Here is a 24,207-nt window from a genome sequence, read left to right on the forward strand (position 1 = left end):
ATTGCTGGGTACTATAACATGGAAGGAATAGGGCACCCTATTTCAGTTTCAGAAAGGAAGAAAAGAGGCATCAAATTTACCTTTTTGCCTAAAGAAACCTTGGGCAAGTAACAATAACGCAATATTCTTACAACTGAACATCAAAACACAATCCAGTCAGAGAAAAGGGGCTTTCTGGCTCTGATTAATACTGGATTCAACTTAAGTCTAAGTAACAGTGCAAAACATCTCAAAGTTTAACTGGATTAAGTAATAAAATTCACTATTAGGCTGGTTGTGTATAATCTGAAATTTTATTGAATGCTAACTTGCTTTTTTAGTAGTACTGTTACAGAAACTTGGAGAGAAATGGCATTATAGACTAAGCGGCCAAGTTTCTAAATCCCATACAAAATAACCAGACAGAGCACTATAAAGCTTTTCCACTTCAAGAAGAAGCTATCAGATAAAGCGTATTTTTTGCAAGCATCCTAAGAAACCAAGTGATCAGCGACAAACTCATTTCCCAGACTGCTGTGCACTCTTCAGCCATGGTCAAGGATGTGGCATTGGACTCTGTCTTCTGTCAGGGGAAGAACAATCATAATTTACACTAATTCAGAAATGAAATGTAGGGTTTATTACTCAAGAGCCTGGCAGCTGAACAGCAATATGTGAGATCTACCCTGTGAACAGTATGTACTGTAGGCAGAATCATTAGAATGAAGGAAGACTAAAGATGAAGCCAAGATTCCTGGTGAGATCTATCAGATGCTTATTAGGGCAAGAGATTTCAAAAGCTACATGACAGAAGGGATAAAACAACAGAAAATAATCTAGGATAGTGTACAGTCAAAGAGGAGACAGAAATATCAGTGCTGTGTGTGAATATAAGCTAAACATTTGTAAATGCAGTTCTGCAGAGCAACTGATGTAAAAAGAATACAAAAGTACTGACCTACTTCACGACTCTTCGTGTTCTTACTACCTTATACAAGCTTTAAGGCTAACAGTTCATCTTCATCCTCATTCACTCAAAATCATCATCCAACTTTCTACTGAAGGCCTCCCTTTCTCCTCATCTGCCAAGAAACCTGCAAGGAGGTTATTAATGTAATGCAATGTGGAAAAGCAGTTGAATGAAACAGTGTCACGACACTCCAAGTATGGTGGAAACTTCTTCCAAGAATTTCTGTATCAAGTCAGCTTTGATGTTTATAGTAGGCTTGCAGCTCCATCCCCCCAGTTAGCAAACTTCTGTGCATATCTACTGAAGAGGAAAGAAAGAAAGAAAGAAGTGTCTTTGCCTCAGGATAAATGAAAAGGGATTTCAATTATGTCTGTTCTTGACAATGTCTAGTGTGACAGGAACTTGCTGAAGACCAAGTTCCTGGCAAGATACAAGGGGAGAGAGACCTTTGAGCATAACTATAATTTTGTTAGGGCATTAATTAAAATCCATATTGATCCACAGAGGAAAGTATACAATAGAAAATTGGTATATACTATGTCTGGTGCTGGAAAGTCATTCATAAGAGTACTCAGGCTCCACAGGAAACACAGTGATATCGCTGACACAATAAAGGGCCCTAAAACTAAATAAGGTACGTGGCCATCACAGTACTATGCTCACTTGAAAGACAAGGTGGGGAACTATGATTGATTCTATTCTAACTCAACGGCATAAAGCAGAGAGTAGATAAAAAATGGGACATGAACTACATGTTTATAAAGACTTTAAAGGAGAAATGACTTCAGCAAAATCCTTTAAGGGAATATTCAATAGAAGCAATATGCCAACAATTTTGTCTAAAACCTCCTGCACAAAATTGTCAGAATCAGACACATTTGCTCTTTTTTTTTTCTTTTTTCATCATTTATCACTGCAAATATTTATGTATTTCAATAATGCACTATAAATCATTTTAATGTCCACTGGAGGTTATATGGTAAGTACCTTTTTTAAAAACCAAACAAAACAAAATACACACCCCCCACATTTAAATGAGAAGATGGCAAATTTCTGTGTCACAGGGATACAGACTTTTGCATTAACGTAAAGATTTTTCTCAGCTTTTTAACTAGCTAATCCTCAGATAACTACTAATTAACCCCACATATAATGCACAGATTTTGAATAATTTGCCTTTTTCTGAATAGCTGGAAAAGACAGGAGGTTTTAAAGTCATTTTGTTAGGGGATGCTCTTAAATAACCATGACTATATACACTGAAGAATCAAAGGGTATAGTAGAAACTGCAAGGTCCAAATTGTTAATCCAACAAATGGATGACCAGGAAACGCAGCACGTATTTACAGTGTTGATTAGGGCAAGAGAATTGAGAACATCCTAAAACACATGGAGCCCCACAATGCAATATACCCGACCAATATTTATTGCTGCCTCTGTAGAAGCAATTTCCATTTTGATGCGTTCTCTCATACATGATGTTCTGAAACAGTTAAGTAACATGAAAAATACAGGTTCAAGATTATATCTGTCACAAACGAAAATACAGCATTTATGCAGCATTACATAATAAAGCCACTGGTTTATGGACCCAAGGTCCTCTTGGGACTGCAACAAATCTACATATTGTCATACGGTGATAGATTTTTACATTTGCATATGTGAATTAAGAAAAACCCACATTAATAAGCAAAACAAGAAAAACCACAATTATTGAGTCTAAAGGGCTGAGGAAATTTAACATTGTCATTTGGTTGTGGTAAAGGTCACTATTAGTTCACAAAATCTGTCTGGAAAGCCACCTATCTTAGGCAACATTTTATAAAGAAATCCAGGAGTCTCTTAAAACCGCCTAATTCCAAGGGGGGTGCCAGCACTGAGGGCAGATCTGCATTTGTTCTGTACTTAAAAGACAGCAGAACTGCGGGGGGTGGGGGGGAAAGGCTGCTGACAGTTCTTTGCACACTTATTTTAGAAACTAGGAATGAATTAACTCTACAAAACTGTCTATCAGGCTGGTATGTCTAGCAAGTAATTTCTAAAATTCTACTATGCTAATATAAGTGAACTTATTAACACTGATTTTGGCCAAAATAAATATCAATTTTGTGGAGATAATCAATGCTAAGCATGGAGCTCCATAAATTTATGGAACTCAACAAATTTAGGGAAGAGATTATATGACATGGTATCTGCAATAACAGGTGACTGGATTGGTGATCTTAGCATTCTCTTCCATTCTTGTTTTCTGAAACTACTACGTATAAATTAGATACCAGGTTTCACTAGTAGTGTAACCCAGTTTTGAACATAAACATTCAGAGTTGAAACATGAATACATCCTCACACTACATCATCCTGACTATTCCATGATTATTTCAGCTCATGGATAAGTCCTGCACACCTCCATAGCCATCCCTCTCTCTCTTATGCTTTAATCTAATGGCACAATTAGTCCAATGAAGGATTAGACATTGAAATTTCTAATGTTAAGAAGTTTAACTAGAGTTCTCCTACCCTTAAGTATCAGAGTATGCAAAAAATACATCATCCTCACGTGTTTTAGCAGTAAGCATTCTATATCTTCTAACACATATAAAAATTAGCATGCAGGGATATTGCTACAAAAAGCTGTATCTAACCCAACATTCTGATATCTCTAAATATATTTGTAGACATATAACAATAAAAATATAAATGTACACCTAACTATCCACATCTGTATATATTCCACAAGATTTTGGAACAGTACGTTTGATAAATTCAGTATACAAAAAAATGGAGGCAAAAGCGCATAATTTCCTAATAGTATGTACTTTTTTAGAACACTTTATAAGATCTTGATTTAACCTACCTGATACCCCTACAGAGCTGGAAAGCATAGGCTAATTTTTATGGCACAGAAAGTGAGGTAAACAAAAAAATTGCAAAGCAGCACAAAATCCCAGGCCTCCCAGTTTTTAATAGTGAACTCTAACCCACTGAAAAAGTTACCGGCCTTATTTTGGGATATTATCTTCAGTTCTTGAGCACTTTTTCATGGAAATCTCTCCATCCCCCACTCCAAGAGAAAACAATATATTCAATCTGAGGAAGCCACCTGTGCTTTTTAATAGCGTTGCCTGACAAAGAATAGGTCTTGTAATAGATGAGATACATAAATGGAAAACCATTCAACATTTGAGAAAGGTGACTAAATTCACTAGCCTAGTGTCAATTTTTAATTCCTAGGTTTGTTTTTTGAGGTTTTTTTAAAGGCCATTCATGAAATATTAGAGATGCCTGTCTTATATTAATGTTATGTCCTCTGACATCCACTCAGTGAAAGATAAAAAGATGGCATTAAGTTTTAGCAGTGAAGTGAAATGTTTCATGGTGCAAGGTGACCCAGTCTCATTTAACAGATTACCAAAATATAATAAAACAAAACCTATGGTCTTTACACAGGCAAAAACAGTGCAGCAAGAGGACAAATATAATTTTAAAAACTTAAAAGACCAATTGAAATGAATCGTGTATATTTGTAACATGTCAGTGAGTCCTCTGTAGCTATCCAGTCCTTGTAAGAGCATCCATACTGAGAGCAAATTTTAGTACAGGCAGGTTGAGCTTTCCCTACAATTTTACCCTGCCAGTATATCTAATCCAAATAAAAATGTCCCAAACTTAATTAAGCTATTTGATTACAATAAAAATAGTCCTTGCTCTTCATTTTAGTCTCAGTATCTACTGGTTGATAGCTTATAATTCACAGGGTACACATTGTCTAACTGCATTAATCCACAGCTGGGGGCGTGGGGGGTGGGGTGGGGGTGTGGGAAGAAAGCTCATACCAGTCTGATGATGTGTGTGCAATTCAATTATACCAAGATAACCTGCCTTGGGTTAAGATTACCAAAAGAAAACTTTAGGAAGCACAGATTTTGTAAAACAGATCTAGACTTAATACAATCCTTCTCACTCAGCTTGTTTTTGGGTGTTACTACGATTTTCATACATCTTTCTCTAATGTGTTTTCTGATAGCTACCGACAAACTTAAAATATTTTCATGATGGACTTTGGCTGTAATCCACTATGGCAATTCCTCCGTTTCTAAACCCTCACATTTAGTCCTTCAAATCCATTCACTGAGAGCTGCCTCACCTGCCACTCTGATTGCAATGCCTCCCAGACCCTCATCAGCTCACCTCATCTATCCACTGTCACACAAACTTGGGCTCGATTTGTTGAAACGGAGGAAACTTCTACTGGGGTCGAACGATGTAATTTGGGGCTGAAACTAAGTGAAGCTTGCTGGTTTGGATAGAGCGTTAGGTGAAATTCTGCCAAACAAATCCTGAAAAAAAAACCAAAACAAAACTATGAATTCATGCCTGTATTTTACATGGAACGACTCCTTTCAAAATAATTTTGAATTGTTTGAAATTAATCACAGTACACCTGGAAAAGTACAGACAAGATTAAATGAAAAAAATAATTTTTTTTTTAATATCCTTTGGCAAAGAAGATAGAGCAATAGCTAAATGTCCCACTTCCTCATTTACATATTTAATTGTTTACACAGTTATTGACTAACAGTGAAACTCTCCTTTAGCACATAGGTTTATGTTATTACCAGGACAGGCACTGAATCTAGAAGACTTAAGTTCCTTCTTAATTTCTGTTTGCGAAAAGTACAAGAAAGCTAAGAAAACAAAACTCATTGAAAGCAATCAAAACTTAAAAAAAAAATTTTCTTTTGAAAAAAATAAAACTGCCAAATAAATGTAGCAAAATATAACAAATATTTGTTACTTTGTTTTAAAATGTCAGTTCTGTATCAACTGCAGTGATGCTTGCTCTTGCTGCTGCAACCCAGTGTTCAGATCTCACGAAAGGATGGCGCAGTACAGAATACAAGCATTGCAGCAACGCCGGGAAAGAAGTTCAGGTCTGTAAGATGTTTGCAGCACTGCTGTTTTAATTCTGGAATTTTACTCAATAGAAACATCCAAATTAAGGCAGTACAAAACTGAAAAATTTAGTTTTGCCCTGTATTTACAGACGTATAAAAGAAGAGAAAAGGATGAAATGCCAAACGCTTTTACTTCTACTACACAACATTATGTAGATGATACTGGGCAACGTACTTTGTGTAGACAATTTAGCCTATGTGATTCGTGGGCTGATTCTGATCTGCATACATCAGAAAAGCCCTGTAACCCAGTATTTCACTCCAGTGCCCCAGAAGGCATCAGCTAGCAACGAACCTACCCCAGCCAACAGTTCACAGTCCTTCCTTTAATGTAGTAACTAGTAAAGTGCTGGCAGCATTTAAATGGACATTCTTCATCTACCAGACACAAGGCACAGGGAGAGAGAGTTAGTGGGAGGAAGGTGATGGAAGCTGCAGAGTTACAACACACATAAACATCCACAACTTCAAAAATGTGCTATTAATACATCAGGAGATCTCACTGAATGCAGTTTCTTACCCACTCTGCCCAGATTTGTGCCACTAAACACAAGGCTTAAAGAGCATGAAGAAAAAAAAAAAATCCAACCACGTGAAAGTAAAAAAAACCCTCTGTATAATAAAATGGCAATAAAAATCCCTGACCAATTATTTTACTATCTTCTCAAAATAGGAATAGTGTCTCTTATGCCTTAATTTTATCATTTCCTTTGCCCCACGTTAAAACACCAATGTAATTATCCTTTATAAAAGTTGAATGAACTCCCTGTGAAAGTTCGCTCAGGGTGATTATTTAGATGGCTTTTTTATTTGTGGAATTTCGGCAAGAATGTTTCAAGCTCTCTGCCAAAATAACCACTGGATCTGCTTTAGTATTTTTGTAATTGTTAAAAACCCAACATTTTCTAATAAAAAGAGAGAGAGTAAGGTTAAATACTCTAATTACCAACTTGTAAGAAGAGATGAACATGAAAGTTGTGCAAAGGGGCTCCTAATTTTGATGTATTTGAAACCAATTCTCAGGATTTAATGATTGCAGTGTATCCAGAAAGGTACAACACAGCAACATAATATTAGGGAATATTCTTTGACATTCCCATAATGTATTTAAGCACTACTGAAAAGGTTTTGTTTCTCATTAGTAATTTTACATGCTAGTTTGTTATTTCACATTCTGATGACTTTCAAAGCACTAGACTTCACACATGACACAAAAAATTTCATTTTAAGAAGAGAGATTTCAAATAGCTTGATTTATTTACCTAAAAGAAGAAAAGGTTTTTCCTAATTACATGATCTCGTCTAATAAGTAAAAAAAAAAAAAAAAAAGAGAGGTTTTTCCCTAAAAAGCCTTTCCAAAGTACTCGACACCAGATATATTAAAAAGGAATTATTAATATGGCTAGACTTCATCTAGGGGAGCATCTCAGTTGGAAAAAGTTGAAACTTATTTATGTACTTAATTAAAACCACACCTAAATATGGTTTTCCTGAATGAGGCTTTTAGTGTATAAGCAACACAGAGATGGCTACTGAAAAGCTATCCTACAAATGATACAAAAGCTACTTATAGACTCATAGTAATTTCCCCCAGCCATACATATTTTCCAGTTCTCTCTCCAACTACTATTGACTTAGCAGAGTACAACTCTCATAAACATAATACAACTGCATTTGCTGCCCCTCTGCTTCCAGAAGTTGACCACAACCACCACCACGATTACACAACCAAAGGCGTAGAGAAATCTGACAACAGAGAGAGGATGATCCAGAGGTGAACCTCCAGAAGATGCGGACAACCACAACATTCCACAGCCATTCTCCTGCAGATTCAGGATCATAACCACAGGATCTGGCTCCCTGTAAGGCGCCCCATGAGCAGGTCCACAGGGCTTTTCAGACCAAGGACAACCATTGCAAAACCTTTGCCTACATTCCTCAGCCCTTCCTGTCATTAAATATTGCTATGATACAGCAGCTCTCTCTCCTTCCACCACACCAGTTGTACTTTGTGACCCTGCCAAAGAAAAAAAAAAATTGTGCAGATAATGAAGTCTACCATTCTCTTATCTCTTTCTTAAATACCGTATTTCTTTCTGGCAGAACTTTTTTAGAGGTAGCACAAGTCAGACTCTTCCCACTAAGTGATTCCATGAAGATTGTGTTTTGGAAGGTTCTACTTTTATAATTATTTCCTTTTAAAAACTTTCTAATTCAGTACCCGCAGAAGCATACGCATTCCTATGAAAAACTCTACATAAATTTACTGGAAATTACAATTTTAAGACATTTCCAATCTATGAAATTTGATGGGGAAAAATATTACTTCTCTAGAAGTTGATAGAGTGATTAAAAAAACTACAGAAGGATTATCACTGCCTATTAAGTGTGATAGTTGGAGCAATTTCTATGGAATCCTTTCTCATTTTATTCCTATTAGATTCATTAGCATATTTCCAGCTAATAACTAACAATTGTCCACTGTATAAAAAAAGCCCTCCCTAAATCTGCTTCAATGGCTAGACATTATGGCAATCAGTTAAAACTTTCTTATTTCTCATTCAATAGCTCTTCACAGTGCAGACAGCGTTACATCCCTTTGGAAACCGAACACCCTGCTGAGCACTGTGGTTCAGTCCCTCACTGCCTATGGCGGTTTGGGCGCACACTCCTTCCGCCACGATGCCTGCAGCTCCTGCATGGCTCCACACTTGTGGCATCTCACACTCTTCTCTACCATCCACTATTGGCCTCTTCCAAGAGACAGTTATGCAGGTCTTCAATCTAAGCTTGCATACTTCTTGTTACAGTCATAATGTTTGCAAACACATTTTTTTATTTCAGATATATGTTCCTACCTCACTTAGGTCCTCCCAACACCAGACTCCTGGTTGGTGCACCACTGTTTAGGTACCTGAAATGGCTGATGTGCCTCAACTGCCCAATGCTTTAGTGAGCAGCCTACCAGGGCTGCTTTGCGGCAGCTGCCATGCTACGCAAGAACTCAGATAACTTATCTGTTTATTTCCCTCCAGGAAAGTGAATGACTTTTCTTCTGTTTATGTTTTATTCTTTTAATGGAAGACAATGTTTCCACATTAACAACTGGTTTGCAGCATTGTGTGGTGACTTTCTATTTAGTAAACCATCACTTTAATATCCTCCATTTTGTCATAAGATCATGCAAAGGCTTTCTTGCTGCACAGTGACAATCAATGTTCTCTCCTACTGAGAAGGACATGGGCTTCATTCAGTTGTATGTTAGTTTTTTCCTCTAATTTTCATTCCTGTGAATAACATGTAAGTTACTCTTAACATCCTTCTAAGTGTTGTTAAATGCTACACAAACTTCACATGGCAAGCCTCTAACTCTTAATGCATCAGATTTTCTACTTTAATGGTTGCTCATCTGGTATGATTTCTTAATGGATTCTTTTTAAAAGAACTAGATTGTGATTAATTGCAGCCCAGGATAATGTACATGAAAAGGATTGGTTTGAACCTTTACCCCAGACATACACCAAGGTGAAAGAAAAGATACAGGTTATGGCTTAATAGTTTTACTTAGATAAATGGTGACATTTCTTAATAGAACCAAACAATTCTATGTTTTGTTCATCAAACTCTTTCTTCTTTTTATTTTTTTTTAAGTGTGTCAAGCAGGTATCAGAATTGAGATGTACTCACTTCACTCAATGGAAATATGCCTGTACTCAGCACCTTCCTTTGTCTAGAATAGATTTGTACATCGAAAAATTCGACAGGCTGTAATTGTCAAAGAGCATTCAAATATTTATTTAGATTGGGTATCAACCTTTATCATAATTCTCTTTTTTTTCTTCAGTTACTAATGTTCGCCTCCTCAGAACAGGCTAAAATGCCATGTAGTTAGTCTGTCCACTGGAGAGTTTTCCAGAACATACAAAACCAAAACCAAAACCCAAACCCACCCTGCTGCTGTTTATTTAGTTCTGTTGGTATGGAGGTGGGGAGGCTCTACAGAGCATTTTCGCACATATGCTCCTATTAAAAGTGTTCTCTATGAGTTAGTAAGCAATTTAAAGATAGTGGCTAGTTTTTTAAATCTCTGAGAATAAGGAACCAGCATATTTAAAGGCAGAGAACTTGAGCTCTGATTTTTCAGAGTTCCGTCATGTATTCACAGGAGGGCTGTTTTGAACTTGTCAAACCAAGTCCTGGAACAAGGGACTCAGAAAACAATGGGTTCTTTTTATCATCACACCAATTTTTGCAGTCCAGGTTTTTCAGCCATGATGATCTGGAGTTCTGTGGACAGATTTCCAACAGATTCTACCAGAGGATATGAAAATGCTTTAGAAGCCTAGATTCAGTTTCAAAAAAAGAAAGCTGGTGGTGTTGTCATCAATCTGCTACTGACTGAACTGAAAACAATTTCAAATACGCTAATAAATCCTTTCTTTTTTGGCCCCACTACCTTTTCAGAATTTAACCCTTTTACAATTCAACCTTGGAGCTTCAGTAATCCCAGCTGACTACCACAAGAGTCACTGTCTGCTAGATCACAGTGCTTCTCAAGCAATTTTTCTCAGCCTCTATTTTGCCACCTGCAAAATAGGGCAACACTTTTGGAAATGTGTTTATGAATGCCTAAATTTGAATGACTGACATTTTCATATTGCCTTGTGTCTATCAGATATATTATGAAAAGAACACAGTTTTCTAGGAAGTTCCAACTACAGCACAGCCTGAGGCATAATTTCTGTAGTTTAATCAGTGAATCACTTAGCATCACAAGGTTCCCTTTTCCTTGCTCAGTATGCTGAAATTGTTCATCTCTCCAGAATCATTCAGCTAAACTTATTTCATCATAGTAGGAATATTAAAAAATAGCTAGGCTTGCTGTGTCTATTTATCAGAACCTGAAATACTCTGACAATTGAAGTTTCAATTTATTGCTGCACTAGTCCTGTTTTAAGAGTAAAACTGAAAGACATACGGTTGATAAAACAACTTGTAACTGCTTTGAACACTATCTCAGAGCATGTGAACATACATCAGCGTGTTCATTCCCATCTAGCAGGAGACGTTCATGCTTAGCAGAAGCAGATCATGAGCAAATGCCAAAAAAAACCAGAGTGGAAGTTGGATTTCCCATTTATTATTTAAAATGTGCACGCCGCAACTGTCAAATTAAAGGAGAGCTTTACGAGCATCCAGAAAGAAAGGAACAGGGGCTCAGTGGCAACTGTGCCAGCCCCACACGGCACCATTTGCAGTATGGTCCTGCGCTACCCATGCAGTGCTCCATTTGTAGAGCTGGACACAGATCAACTCCTGCAGCTCAGGCCAGAGGATGGGATGAAACAAATCCCAGCTCCCCCCAAAACCCGCACACAGCCCCCAGAGCCAGCAGCCAGTGCCCAAGGAAGTACTGGAGGAGTAAGCAGCGAGAGAGCCCAAGGGCTGCTCTGCCAAGAAGTGCCCTCAGGGAAACTTTGGCTTGCCTAGAGGGGTGAGGGGTTGACCTCCAGCCAGGCTGGAGAAAAAGCACATTGGCCCCTTTCATGGCTGGGTGAGCTGTCTCCGCCATGATTTTCAAACAAGGTTGTAACAAAAGCCAAGAGAACTGTTTCTCCAGACTTCAACTTCTGTTGCCTTTAACTGTATCCTCTTCACACAGGCTCTCACAGAGAAGTGGGGCATCCAGTACAGAGGGACCAAAATCTCAGCTGAAGACCTTGTGTGCTATAACTGTATAGAGCATAGGTGAAAGCAAAATTTACATTCAAAAATGATAACAAAAAAGCAAAGTAAAACACCTGATCCACATGACACCAAAACTGAAACGAATTCACAGCAAGTAACTCACACAACTGTCAGAAATCTTCACTGGAAGTATGAGAACTGACACCCCTGTCATTATATTTTAAGTAATCATTGTAGAAAATAATAAAACCCAGTATTTGTAAGGTTTTTTGAAAGTGGTGCTGAAGTATGAGGAATAAAGCCAGAACCAAGTATTCCAGACCCAAATCCTAGCTTTGACACAGAAATCTTCTGCTCACTTAGATAATTTGCTCAAAACATATGTCCTCAACTTTGCTGAAAAAACCTCTCCCACTCAAACCCATAGGTCTGCCTACATGTTTAGAGCTAAGCACACGCACACTTATCCATGGGATCGAGGCTTTAATCCTTCCTCTCGAGGCCTCGATAATAAAGTGGGGATAACCATGCTTACCTGCTTTGTAGGGTGTTGTCAAAATTAATGCTCACAGAGCCGTCAGTAGGTGAAAATCATTATGGCTCCTGCAATTGCTAATGCATGGGCATGGGCTGCCTGCTGCATGCACACCAAGCCCAGCAAAAGCTAATTGAGTCCTCTGAAGGTGCAGCAGTTTGCCCAGGCCCTATCAATAAACTGTTAAGTGTTTAAAAAAAACAAAACAAAACCCCTCTATATTAAATGTGAACACAGCACAATTTTCAAATGATCCTGCAGACCAGAGCCTCTGGGGCTAAGCACAGAGCAGGAAAAGCATTCATAACAGAATACAATACGGATATATATATATATGTGGATATAAAAACATAGCTATTCAGCTATTCAGCCAACTATTCAGTATAACTGTGTGCACACAATCCCAAACACACGCTCCCAGGCAAACACACACCTAAGTGCATACAGCACCTGAGCTACAATAAATAAATGATTGTATGTATGTAAACAGATGAAAACATAGACACAACTGATGCACATCACATCATCTATCCTTCCCTAAACTAAACTCTCGTCTGGAAGAGAAGGCTGGAAAAAAATTAGGCTTGATGGTTCACTTTAAAGGATGTAAATGAAATAAAGAAAAGATCTGAGCCAAACCAGTTTGCTCATCAATATATCCCACAAAACCAATTTAACTGACGTCAAATTCAAATAATTCACCTGACGTCACCCTGGAGAAGCCAACCATGAACACCTCACAAATTATTATTTTGATCCGATTGTTAGAACAGAATTACAGCAAAAACTGCGCTTTCCACAGCTATTAAAGCAGTGACCCTGGCAGAGCATGCTTTTGTGCTGAACTTTTTATATCACCAAGCCTATTAATCAGGTGGCAGTTCAAACTGACGCGCTTTATATAGTTGACCCTGGCCTGTGCTTTAATTACTTGGTATTAAATGGTAATTAAGACTTTTCACATTGAGGTTTAATCCCCAAAAATTAAGTGTAAAATCCAGTAATTTAATAAAGAGTTGTGTTCTTTACTGTGCTTCAGCCTGGACACTGAGGATGCAGCAATTTACTATTGACAAGCACTAAAGGAGCAGGTCATTTCACAAGTATAGTGTGGACAAAGGTGAACCGGGCAACTGATGAAATCTGTGGCCAAGGCGAAATAGCAATCTCTGAGCCAAATGGTAATAAAGTTACTGAAATGAAGCAGTGTAGCTTCTGAAGTGAACTGTCATAAGGAGGATACAGGCTTCAGGATGGCTTGGCCAAAGTAATTAAAACATTATTCCCTGAGGGCCAATCAAGGTGGTTAACCCTACCTCTGATATTGTATGCTACACCTGAAAAGCAAAAATGCATGCATAAAACAGCAAGACACACCAGCAGTTGTAGCTAACATTCTATGAAATAGTGTCCACCTCTCAGAAAGTATTTACTAAATTTGCAATAAGCAGGGCAAAGTAAGAGTCATGCTTTAATGTTCTTTCCCATACTATCGAATTATATCTCTGTATTTTCTACAACACGCAAGAACCAAGTAGCAACGCAGTCAAATGTCACTGTCCAAAATTCCCAGCTAAATCAAAGACAATTACTTCCCTCAATAGCTATTAAAGGCAGATAGTTTAATCATTGGGGAGGCAATCTAGTGTATAGAACACTGCAATAGGAGTCCGGAGATGTAGGCTTAACTCGCGGCTCTGCTACTGACCTGCTATATGACCTTGGGCAAGTCTCTTCACATTTCAGCGCCTCTTTGTGTCCCTATTAACCTTTGTCCGTCTCAGCTATTTAGAATGTAACCTCTCTGACGCAGAACAGTCTCTCACTACATGTTTTTACAATACCAGCACAACGAGGTCACCATCTTGGTTGAGACCTCTAAGTGCTACAGTAACCCAAATAAATAAGAACAATATATTCAATTATTCAGAATCCCACTTACATTTATTCAATTTTCCCATTAACATCTGGACAGCTGAGACACCACCACAGATTAAAAGGATGTAGGATGTATGGTCTAATCTTAATGTCTTACCTACTGTTCATGTAATTGAAATTTGTACTGATTTTCATAAAGTGAAGAACACCTAACCCACCGCCTAAAACACAAACAATGGAATGAACCATTGGTTCCCAAGTTATCCAGAACATATAGGAAATAAATCATTTGTCTGAAACGAGAAACAAGAAGGTCCACCCAGTATCGAGTTTGAGCTAGCAAAGCACTTAAGCATGTCCTTAAGTTTAGGCACGAGTAGTCCCACTGAAGCTCTTAAAGTAAGCTTAAATAAGGAATTGCAGCTTTTCAGAGTTCAGGGAATACTCTGTGAAAGATTGGAAAAAATTGTAACAAAAACATGAACGTAAATATATTAATATGTATTTGTGAAATTATGCAATATGGAAAGGTTCCTAAAGGAGGGGGCAAAAATACTGCTTCCTTTAAAAACAGGTGATTAAATGTTGTGTGTTTCCTCATACTAACATTGCTCCCCAACATGCACACCCACACCTATATGTGCAATTCAATAGATGTTTCAAGTACTTGCGTTTCCTTTATCCATTTCAACAGCACTTTGAAAACATTTAGATGCAGGAAAAATTAACACAGATATCTCCATCTGTGCCATGTTGTCTTCAAAAGTATTATTCAATCAAGGTATACTTTTCATAAATTCTGCCTGTATTTTCAAGAAATACACCAACTGCTCTAAATGAGGAAAAACATAGGCTCCAAACAGAACCCAGAACTAATAAAAGTAGGAATTGTCCACTAAGAATTTTATCTAATTTATTTACCTAAAAGCTTGAATCCAACAAGCATCAAGAGATCATAAAGATTTGGTTACTTAAGCAAGTTTGTACAGTGGAATGTACATTGACAGGCATTATTCTTCTTTTCTTGATTCAGATACAAATACTTCGGTAAGCTCACCTTCAGTTCACGCTTTTTAATTCTGACTCTTTGGGAACCAAACCGAGCACAAAATAAGAAAACATTAAACACTCCAAATTGGAAATTGATACAAAAGCACCAGTAGCAATAAAGAATTGTAATTAAACATGGAGTGACCACAAAGGAAGAACTGAACAAGTATTTTGGCAGTGCAATTTTTGCAAATCAGGTGAAATCCTACCTGAAGAAAGAGCTCGAGCCTATGCAAGTATTGATATATCAATAACATGCCATGAATGACAGTAGAATAATAACCATCACTAAAAATAATTTTAAAAAGAGACAGAAAAAAAGAAAGAAAAAGAAAAACCCACACGTGGCTTAATAGTCACCCTTTGAAGAAAACTGAAAGCTCTAAGAAAAATAGAAAAAGAAGTCTGCTGTCTTCCCTAACCTCATAAATTTTTACTGTCTAAACTCAAGCTTGGGGTATAACATCTTTTTTTTTTTTCCCACACAAGAAATCTTGTTCGTAAGTATGGCATGAAGGTAGGAAGAGACAATGGTAAAACTGTTGAGGAGGTTGGAATGTTCACAACTTATTACTGCTGTAAAGAGGTTATTATCTGAAAAAAATTACAGAAATTATTTGTCTTGAATATATAAAATTTCTGGTGATCATAAATGCTAGTGAAAATCAAGAAAAAACACACCAAGAACTCGAGTAAAAAAAGGAGTGTCCTTAAAGATCTTTTCTTCTCCTGGGAATTTAAATGTAGTGAAAATTTGGAAGATGCAGTGTCTTTAGCAAGAAGCTCAGTTACCATAGCTGATACACATTGCCAGCCTTAGAATTCTAATTGTGTTTAATACAGTTTCATGTTGCATCAAAGTACAAAATCAATACCATTTGTCCAGCAAACAGAAAAAATGGAATCTATAAACTGCTCTTATTGAGTAATTAAACACCTATTATTGTCATGAGTAGTGAAACAATGAATTTGATAAGACAAATTTTTGCGAGAAAACACTGCAGTGATTAATACCTCCCTACGTATTAAATAAAAATGACTGCCTTTTGTGCGGTACTGCTGGCAGAAGAACAGGAATGAGAGTAGTAGTTGCCAGTGCCACAATAACAGGCTAACCTTGAACTGAACTCCTTTCCTCAAGAAATTAAATGCTGTAGCAGGACTTTAAATCCCTCCACTTAGAGCTCATTTGTGTTCCACGTAACCTGCAGTTCCTGAAGAGAACTCATTATCTTCAAAAGGAGAATCCTTTTATAATTTCTTTACAAATGTGTATATTGTTTCTACAAAAAGTATTTCATATCTGAAAAGGGATAAGGGTATTAACAGTGTAAGCAAGGCAAAAAGGCTCGTATCATTAAGACACCATTTCTGCTTCCTGGGAATTCAAACGCCAGCTACAGTGGTATGGAAAAACGAATGAGAATGAGGTTAAAGAAAATGTACCTTTACAGCAAAATTTTAATCTGTTAGATTGATGCTAAACTGCCTTGGTCTTTCTGCTGCTATATGCTGTATTTCTATGTATAGACCCCCTCCCCCAATGCCCCTCCTGTAGCTTTGGCTTCCTATTTTTCTTTTCACTTAGAATGATGCACTAGGAACAACTATAGAGTACAAAAGATGAATCTATGGATGTGACACTTGTAAAGGGTAACCCTATTTCACAAGTGAGATGGGACAAAAAAGAAAGAAAAAAGGCCACAGAAGCAATAACTGCTCACTGAATTACCATTAAATTGTAAGATTTACAATCCAATGTACAGTAAGTGCATATCTAATGGAGTTTGTCCTCTAAAAGAATATAAAATAGATCTTTGCAGCATAAGATGTATGCAGGTTTTTTGGGGGTTTTTTTTTGCCTTTTTTTTTTAAATTGGGGCACACAGAAAACAGATGTGCACACAAATTCCAGAATTTTTATACATATTAGAACTAACCCAAAGCCAACATTAAAATATGATAAGCATAGCGTGATTAGTAGGATCTGGCTTTGTATTTTCAAAATATGCTCACATTCTACAAAGAGATATAAAAGATGACTTTAACAGAGCCAGTCAATACTGCTTTCACAGATATCATTGGTAAAAGAGGACCACATATTATAAATTCAGTTTATTGCTGTGATCTACAGGAATTCAATGAAATGACTGAAATGACTTTTTGTGGGGGGCAGCAAAGCAGCTGCTGACCATTTCCAATGTCTTCTAAACAAAATATCTGGACAGAAGTTTCAGATCACTTTGTTCATAACAGATTTAAATCACCCACAATATTTATTTTCATATAATGAATGTACTATGGATAAGGCTCATGCACAGCATTATTATTCGTAAATATTTTTGTCATTAATTTCACTGCTCTTATTCATATGAGCACAACTGTTGAGTGATTTAAGTTCAGAAATTAGCAAGGCATGTCAAACAATTATTTAAATAGAAGCAAACTTTTACACAAAATACTAGCCATATTCCTGTTATATTGTATCACCAGAGTATAAATCATCACGTTTTACAGGATGACTCTGGAAAATTCATGCCTGTAATAAAACCCCAAACTATCAAATAGACAAAGGAACTTTTGGTTGGGTAGGCCATGCAAATAGCAGGAAGGCAGGTCGTGTTCTGCACTCTTAATTCAAATTACATTTTATTTTCCTTAGCTAAACTTCAAGCTTCCACGTTTCCACAAATGGCATTAAAACTTTTACTCTCCTACCTAAAAGGAAGTTTGCCTATAACACAAATTTTCCCATTATCTGGCTTTTATTTCAGAGGATTAAAAAGCAACGCACAAGATCAGCAACGATAGCCTTGTTCTCTCCAACCTTAGTGAATCAAGTTCACTGGAGGTGAAGCAGTGGAATTATGAGTACAAGTGGCTGTGTCATCAAAGCTTTCTGAGAGGTAGTGTATGGAAATGCCTAAACAAACAGAAGCGTAAAAGCTGTCTGTACAGGAAAGGGCTCTCCCAAGGCTTTTCATTAAAATAATTCCAATTGCAGCTTCATGATGCAGCATTATATTATGTGAGAAATATAAAATCTTGACATTTTTCTAAATGTGAATGGGTTAAAGAACCTCTCCACGCTACACTGAGCCTGAGATTTTCCAGCAGCTGATGAAGACCAGTTGACCACCTGATACTTTTTCAGCAGGGTGATAAAATTAAAGGATTGCTTTGATTTGCTTGAAGGATTACTTTCTATAGTTAATTGTTTAAAGTGCACAGTCTTGCAAAAGGGAAAAATATCAAGAAGGTTAATGTAGAGTGAGCTAATTGCAAGCTGATTACACTGTGCAAAGCAAGAGGTATTACTTGTGTTACATACCATCACAAGGACTAGCCTATTCCACCCTGCTGCTGCAGCAAACAAGCTGATTTGCTAACAAAGTGGTCAGCTCGGGCACTTGCACAGCATCTCGGTAGGTCCACAGGCGACTGCTTCCCATGCAGAGAATCTCAAGCTCCATTTTCCAATCTGATTACACGGCTCCTTATTCCAGAAGCCTTAAACCTTCATGGCAGTTTACCAACATTTTCATCACTTTTTCTTTTACAAAGCAAAAGAACTGATAAGCTCTCAGGTAACCGGGATTTCATAGTCGATGGCTGGCAGGCAGCCAGCTTCCCTCGCAGCACAACTGTTTCGTGCCACAATGCAAAAAGCACACTGAATTTAACAGATAGCACAAAACTATTAGAATTTTGCAGTACGTACAAGCAAGCAGCATGTTTCTGTCTTTGCAGATGTAGACAGTTCTGTTTAGTCACATTTATAACATGCTCAGACCCGAAAAGACGGGTTTAAAAAAAAAAGAAAAAAAGAAAAAAAGAAAAGAAAAGCCAGAACAAATGAAGACAGAGTACTGTCACTACGTCAATTGCACTACAAAGTGTGCACCCAAGTTACTTCATTGCAGTGCTGCCAAATTACCAGGAATTAGAGACAATACTAATAACTTTCAATAAAAACTTAAATTAAGAAAAATAAATCTTCAGATTAAATAAGAGTGTTTGACAAACTGAAATGTTATTTTAACATTAAAACCAATGCAAACCAGAGACACTATTGTCTATTTTTGGCATGTGAAATGCTTACATAAAGCATTAAAATAGCCACAAGATATACCTGGGTTTACTTATTCTCTGGCTCAGAAATACCACTTGAATGATGAAAGAACAAAAACATGATTCATATTGGCAAATGTGAAACATCTTTATAAAATGCTTATTCTGATGCATATCCTATCCAGTCTAAAAATCTGAAGGACACAGGAAGAATTATAAATATATATGTAAATTTATATACATATAAAAAGAAAATAACTGAATGCAGAATGAGAGTTCTGGAAAGAGATAATCCTACAAATCTTAAAGATTCCAACAAAAAGAAATCCATTAAAAAGAGAAGGAAAGGGAGAAGGAAACTCCTTATTTTTGTTTAAAGAAAAAGACATTAATATTAAACCAACAAGTTTTTACTTATTGTTACTGAGGCTCACTCTCCCAAAGAAATTTGTTACCCATGAATTATTTGCGTAACGCCCCAAACAGCCTATAGGGAACTAACGTAACACAAAGTTAATACTGTACAAAACAATTCCCTCCACGCTCCTCCCCAAAGCAAAACATTTTGGTTTTTTAATTGAGTGACCAAACTGAAATCCAAAGGAATACAACCCATAAAGTATTCTTAGAAGAAGAAATGCAATTTTGCATATCATCGGTGGAAATGCGGAGGGTAAGACAGTGAGTTATGGAGCGGGGAAAAAAAAAGTACAACTAAGCTGGCGCGATGGCTCAGTACTCCAGATCACCAGTGCATTGACCCTCTGTATCTCTGAGTCATTAGCTGGAATCCCAGCTCTGCCTTTAGGAGTAGGGATTTGAACTCGCACACCGATGCGGTGCGATTCGGGATCTTGAGCGTGCCAGACAGAGGGGTCATTCTCCTCTGTGTGGAGGAGGCCGGCGGCCCCCCGGGAGGGCAGGGCTGGATGAGTGACTGTCGCTCGGCACAGGCACTGGACATGCTGCTGACTCAGGCGGGGACACTGACAGGCACCGCTGCTTCTCCCCATCACTCCTGGCCGGAATGGTTTTAGGCCATTGGTGCTGACAGGTACATGCAAAATTCGGGGAAATTATCAACACATCCTTACTTGTCTTTGTGTGCCTGCACGTGTGTGTTTGTATACATCTCTCTGGTGCAGCTATACAAATGTTTACATGCATTTATGGAGACACACAGAAACAGGCTAAACTTGCTTCTCTGCAGCCATACATGGTGCTCAGCACTGCCAAAATATTCCTGCACCAATTCTTCTCCTTAATACAGCTACAATTCTATATATATGCATACACAGAGGCTACTTATGTATATCCTGTACACGTCATTCGCATACATGTAGTTCTGCATGCAAGTAGCTTGGTCTTTAAAATTACGTTCGCTAATTTAAACGGAAATTTCTTCTCTGATAAAATAAAAACCACATTTTAACCAGCTTCTAATACCAACACATTATATCCATGAATGATTCCTAGTAAACTATTTATTACAACTGTGAGATTTGAAAGGGTTTGTTGCTTGCAGATGCAGGTTGTGGGGTTGGCTTTGCACCCCCCTCTTTCCCCCCCCCCCCCCATGATTTATTGGATGGTGAGCAAACCCACTTAAACTATAGTTGTCCGTATGAATCACTAATTTTCATGTTTCTAATTAAAATGTAAACAGTGTAATGAAGACATCAAGTTTTTAGGCAAATGTCTCTTCCAGTGCCACTTGGGGTATGGTAATTACCGAAGCAGATCTATGGATGCTCCCGAATCCTCTACAAGTCCAGATTAAAAGCATTACTGCTAAACCTTGCTTTTACACCAGGGAATTGTGTTCTCTAACCTATTCCCAGTTTGCTTACAGATGCATATCTGTACAAGCCTTTATAACTAGTCATTAAAAAAAAAAAAATCAAAATAGAAGTTTATCACATGAATGGAACAGTTTGTGTGGGAAAAAAATGTGATTCCATTTAAAATAAAATTCGATTTCACTTTTATGATTACACATAGCTAGTATAGTAAAACCTGTGCTGAAAACTTATCATCATAGTGCTTCCTCTGGAAAAAGAAAAATAGATTAGACATTACTAAGAGAATTTTTAAAAAAGCATAAATGATATTTCAAGCCTGTATTAAAATTCCTATTGTCCCAAAATGCTTGTTTCACAGTCAATTAATTTAAAAAAATATATTATTCAGGAAAACATTAATAAAAAAGAAATCTATTCACTGAGAAAAAATGTAAATGGCCATGGCAAATATAAAATGCTTGATGTGCAACTGAAAATCTTTTGTCATATTTATTCCAGCCTTTATGTCTATATCTGAAATTTGTCAGAATTTATCCTAAAGCAAATGACCTCTCCTACATTTACCGAAGGAATACAAGTCCTCTCCTGCTTACAATTGTTAATTGAGCCTGTCTGCTACAGCTTCTGTTTCCTCTCCAAATAAACCAGGATACTTGTTTTACATATTTACTGCCAAGCACTTCAACAGTCCTCTATTTTATTATAATACTGGGGGTTCCCCCCCCTTCTGAAAGATTTTTTTTTTTCTGTACTGCGAGTAGTTAAAGCTGCAATCCACAGTAATATAAAGCATCTAAAATGCCTAGTACAAGAAGAGGTTTTTCTTCCTCCCTTCCTGGACTCAAAGTCCATATTCTGACTGGTACGGCCAATTTTCATATTATTTTTACATAAATGCTAGACAAGCATGTCTGCGTTGCTAACCTGGATCATGAAGATGAGAGTGCACAGAATGTACATGTGCAAATGTGCATGTGCGCGTGCATAAACATTTTAGTGGGTGGTCCTCCATTTCAGTTCTATTTTACTAGTAAAGTACTGTATACAAACATGTGAATACTTCTCAGCAGAAATATATACACAGGATTTCATATTACATCAAATCATAAAGCATCTTGTCTCTCAAATCATAAATGCCTTAGCAGAATAAAACAAAACACTGTTTAGGTGTTTCCTTCAAACGTATTGTTCCAGCAGAACCAGATTTAATTAGACAAATAGCATTTTAAAGGCTACTGCTTTATAACATGGTACTCTTGAATATCGTGGGGGGTTGCAAGTGAAAACACCATTCTCATTTAGCTCTGTGGTAAAAAAAAAAAAATTCCACACACTCACACATGCTAAACATTTTCTTTTTTATTATTTTTTTTTTATTATTATAGATTGAGACAATGGGGAAATCTTATGTCTTTGCAACAGTTCCAAGGCCATACTAATCAGGTGTAATTTTTAATGAACACTGACTGTTTGGTGCTCATTCAAGGTATTTCATTAGGAGGTTATTCATTTAAAATAAATGTTTCAACCATATCAAGCTGTAACCTTTCTTGAAATGTAAATGAACGGTTTAAATGAGAAGATTAATAAAGAAGGGATGTTCCAATTCCAAGCATAGCATGCTATGTATTTTTAAATTTGTCTATGCCAGATGCTGTCAGTCAGAACAAAAAACTGTCCAAGCAGACAATCTGTGCGTCTGAATGTTGATCATGTTGGAAAGTAAAGGGGGAGGGGGGAGAGAGTGTGTCAAGGATTCATGGTCCTTCATCTTTGCAGTAGAGCAAACACGTCTCTCAGTATAACGACAGACAGCTGCTTCCACTTTCTAATGTGCCCTAACTTAGATCACTGAAAGAATTGTCAGCACTCAGAGAAACACACAAAGATAACACAGCCAGCTGCCATGAAGGGGGAAACAGCACAGCTCAGAAGAAATGGGATTTGTTCCATTTGCATGATGCTGGCTCCCTTGGGCCCCTTTCTTTCAAATCCAAAGCACAAAAGACAACACTTAACATATTTGCTTAAAGATGACAACCTCATGTTGATTTCATTTGGATGTAACAGTGTCAGGATTACAGATATAAGAATATATTATATCTGTAACAGAGACTGACAAATGTATCCATCAGTGAAACTGTCTGATTCATCTGCTTATACAGCCATTTTACCATCCCAAGGGTGCCATCTAAGTAGTAACTTTAGAAGACTGAAGGTCTAATTTTATTACACCACATTTCAACCTACTAAACAATATTATTTCTAAAATAGATCATTTTTATTGGAAGTCTCCCTGATGAAAAATCCAGTAGACACCGGAGAATTTATGAACTGTATGGGTCCTTTGAACTCAATATACTGCCCATTTTAAGCAACTTTCTCTATACACAATCGAAGCCTAAGCTCAAATAACTGAAATTGAGTTAAAACCATAGATGATAATGGTACCTATTTTAATATTACATCATAGTCTGTCACTATTTGAATATCTGCTGCTTGGCAGTTCATCACTATTTAGAGTGTTTCTTGTTACAGTTCTGCACCAATAAGAGTTTCTTCACCAGAGACTCTATGAATAGTTGTCGTTCTTAAATACACTTTGACCAGCTATGCAATCTAATTTTTGGCAGAGGTTTTTTTTTATTGGGCACTCCAAAAGTCACATGAAAGTGACTGAAAGCTGAACGTGCCACTCATTCCATTGCGCTGCAGCTGCAGAAACAGAAAACCAAAAGGGTGCATGTTAGCAAGATCGCCTGTCTGCACAGTTTTATGTACAGGCCCCTTTTTTAATCACATGAAACAATTCAGCTGTGGTTATACTCTCTCTAGTTTCAAATGCATTACAGTGAACTGTCTGATGGCAAAAGTATCCCCACCACTACCCCAACACCACCAAGTGACTCTGCATAATGCTCCCTACGCAAACTGCTTTGTCTAGAGGAACTCGAAACTGCTTGTTGCTATCTGCTGCCACCAAGAACTGCATTGTAATTCACTAGATTGAAGTTGTTTTGTAAAATGGAGTTAACTGCTGTGCGTGGAATTTCAGCACAGCAGATGGTTACCAATCATTATTTTCAATTTGTTTAGTTTCCAGCAATGGGGCTGGTTGGGAGGAGCAGTGAGGAGGACAGGAACGGGGAGAGGAACAAGGTTAGGGGCACTGGCTTGCAATGCAAGTAGTGCTAGATGGTATAGCATTAAAAAGAGAAAAAAAAAGTCTCTGCTCCAAACTGCAGAAAGCTCAGCCAAAAAAAAAAAAAAAAAGTCAGA

At 37.4% G+C, this 24,207-nt stretch overlaps 1 protein-coding gene across 6 annotated transcripts in view; it reads right to left on the reverse strand.

Moving 5' to 3' along the window:
* The window catches only part of FIGN (fidgetin, microtubule severing factor), a 103,490-nt gene that overhangs the window by 60,737 nt on the left and 18,546 nt on the right, over positions 1 to 24,207 (reverse strand). For 2 of the 6 annotated variants that reach the window (XM_075093322.1, XM_075093321.1), the window contains one exon: positions 5,138 to 5,286. The exons of the other annotated variants lie outside the window; for them this stretch is intronic. The gene's annotated coding sequence lies outside the window, so the exon portion shown is untranslated. The remainder of the gene's footprint in view (positions 1 to 5,137; positions 5,287 to 24,207) is intronic. 6 annotated transcript variants of the gene reach the window in all.

The sequence above is a fragment of the Phalacrocorax aristotelis genome, chromosome 5, assembly GCF_949628215.1.
Source record: "Phalacrocorax aristotelis chromosome 5, bGulAri2.1, whole genome shotgun sequence".
Taxonomy (NCBI): Eukaryota; Metazoa; Chordata; class Aves; order Suliformes; family Phalacrocoracidae; genus Phalacrocorax; species Phalacrocorax aristotelis.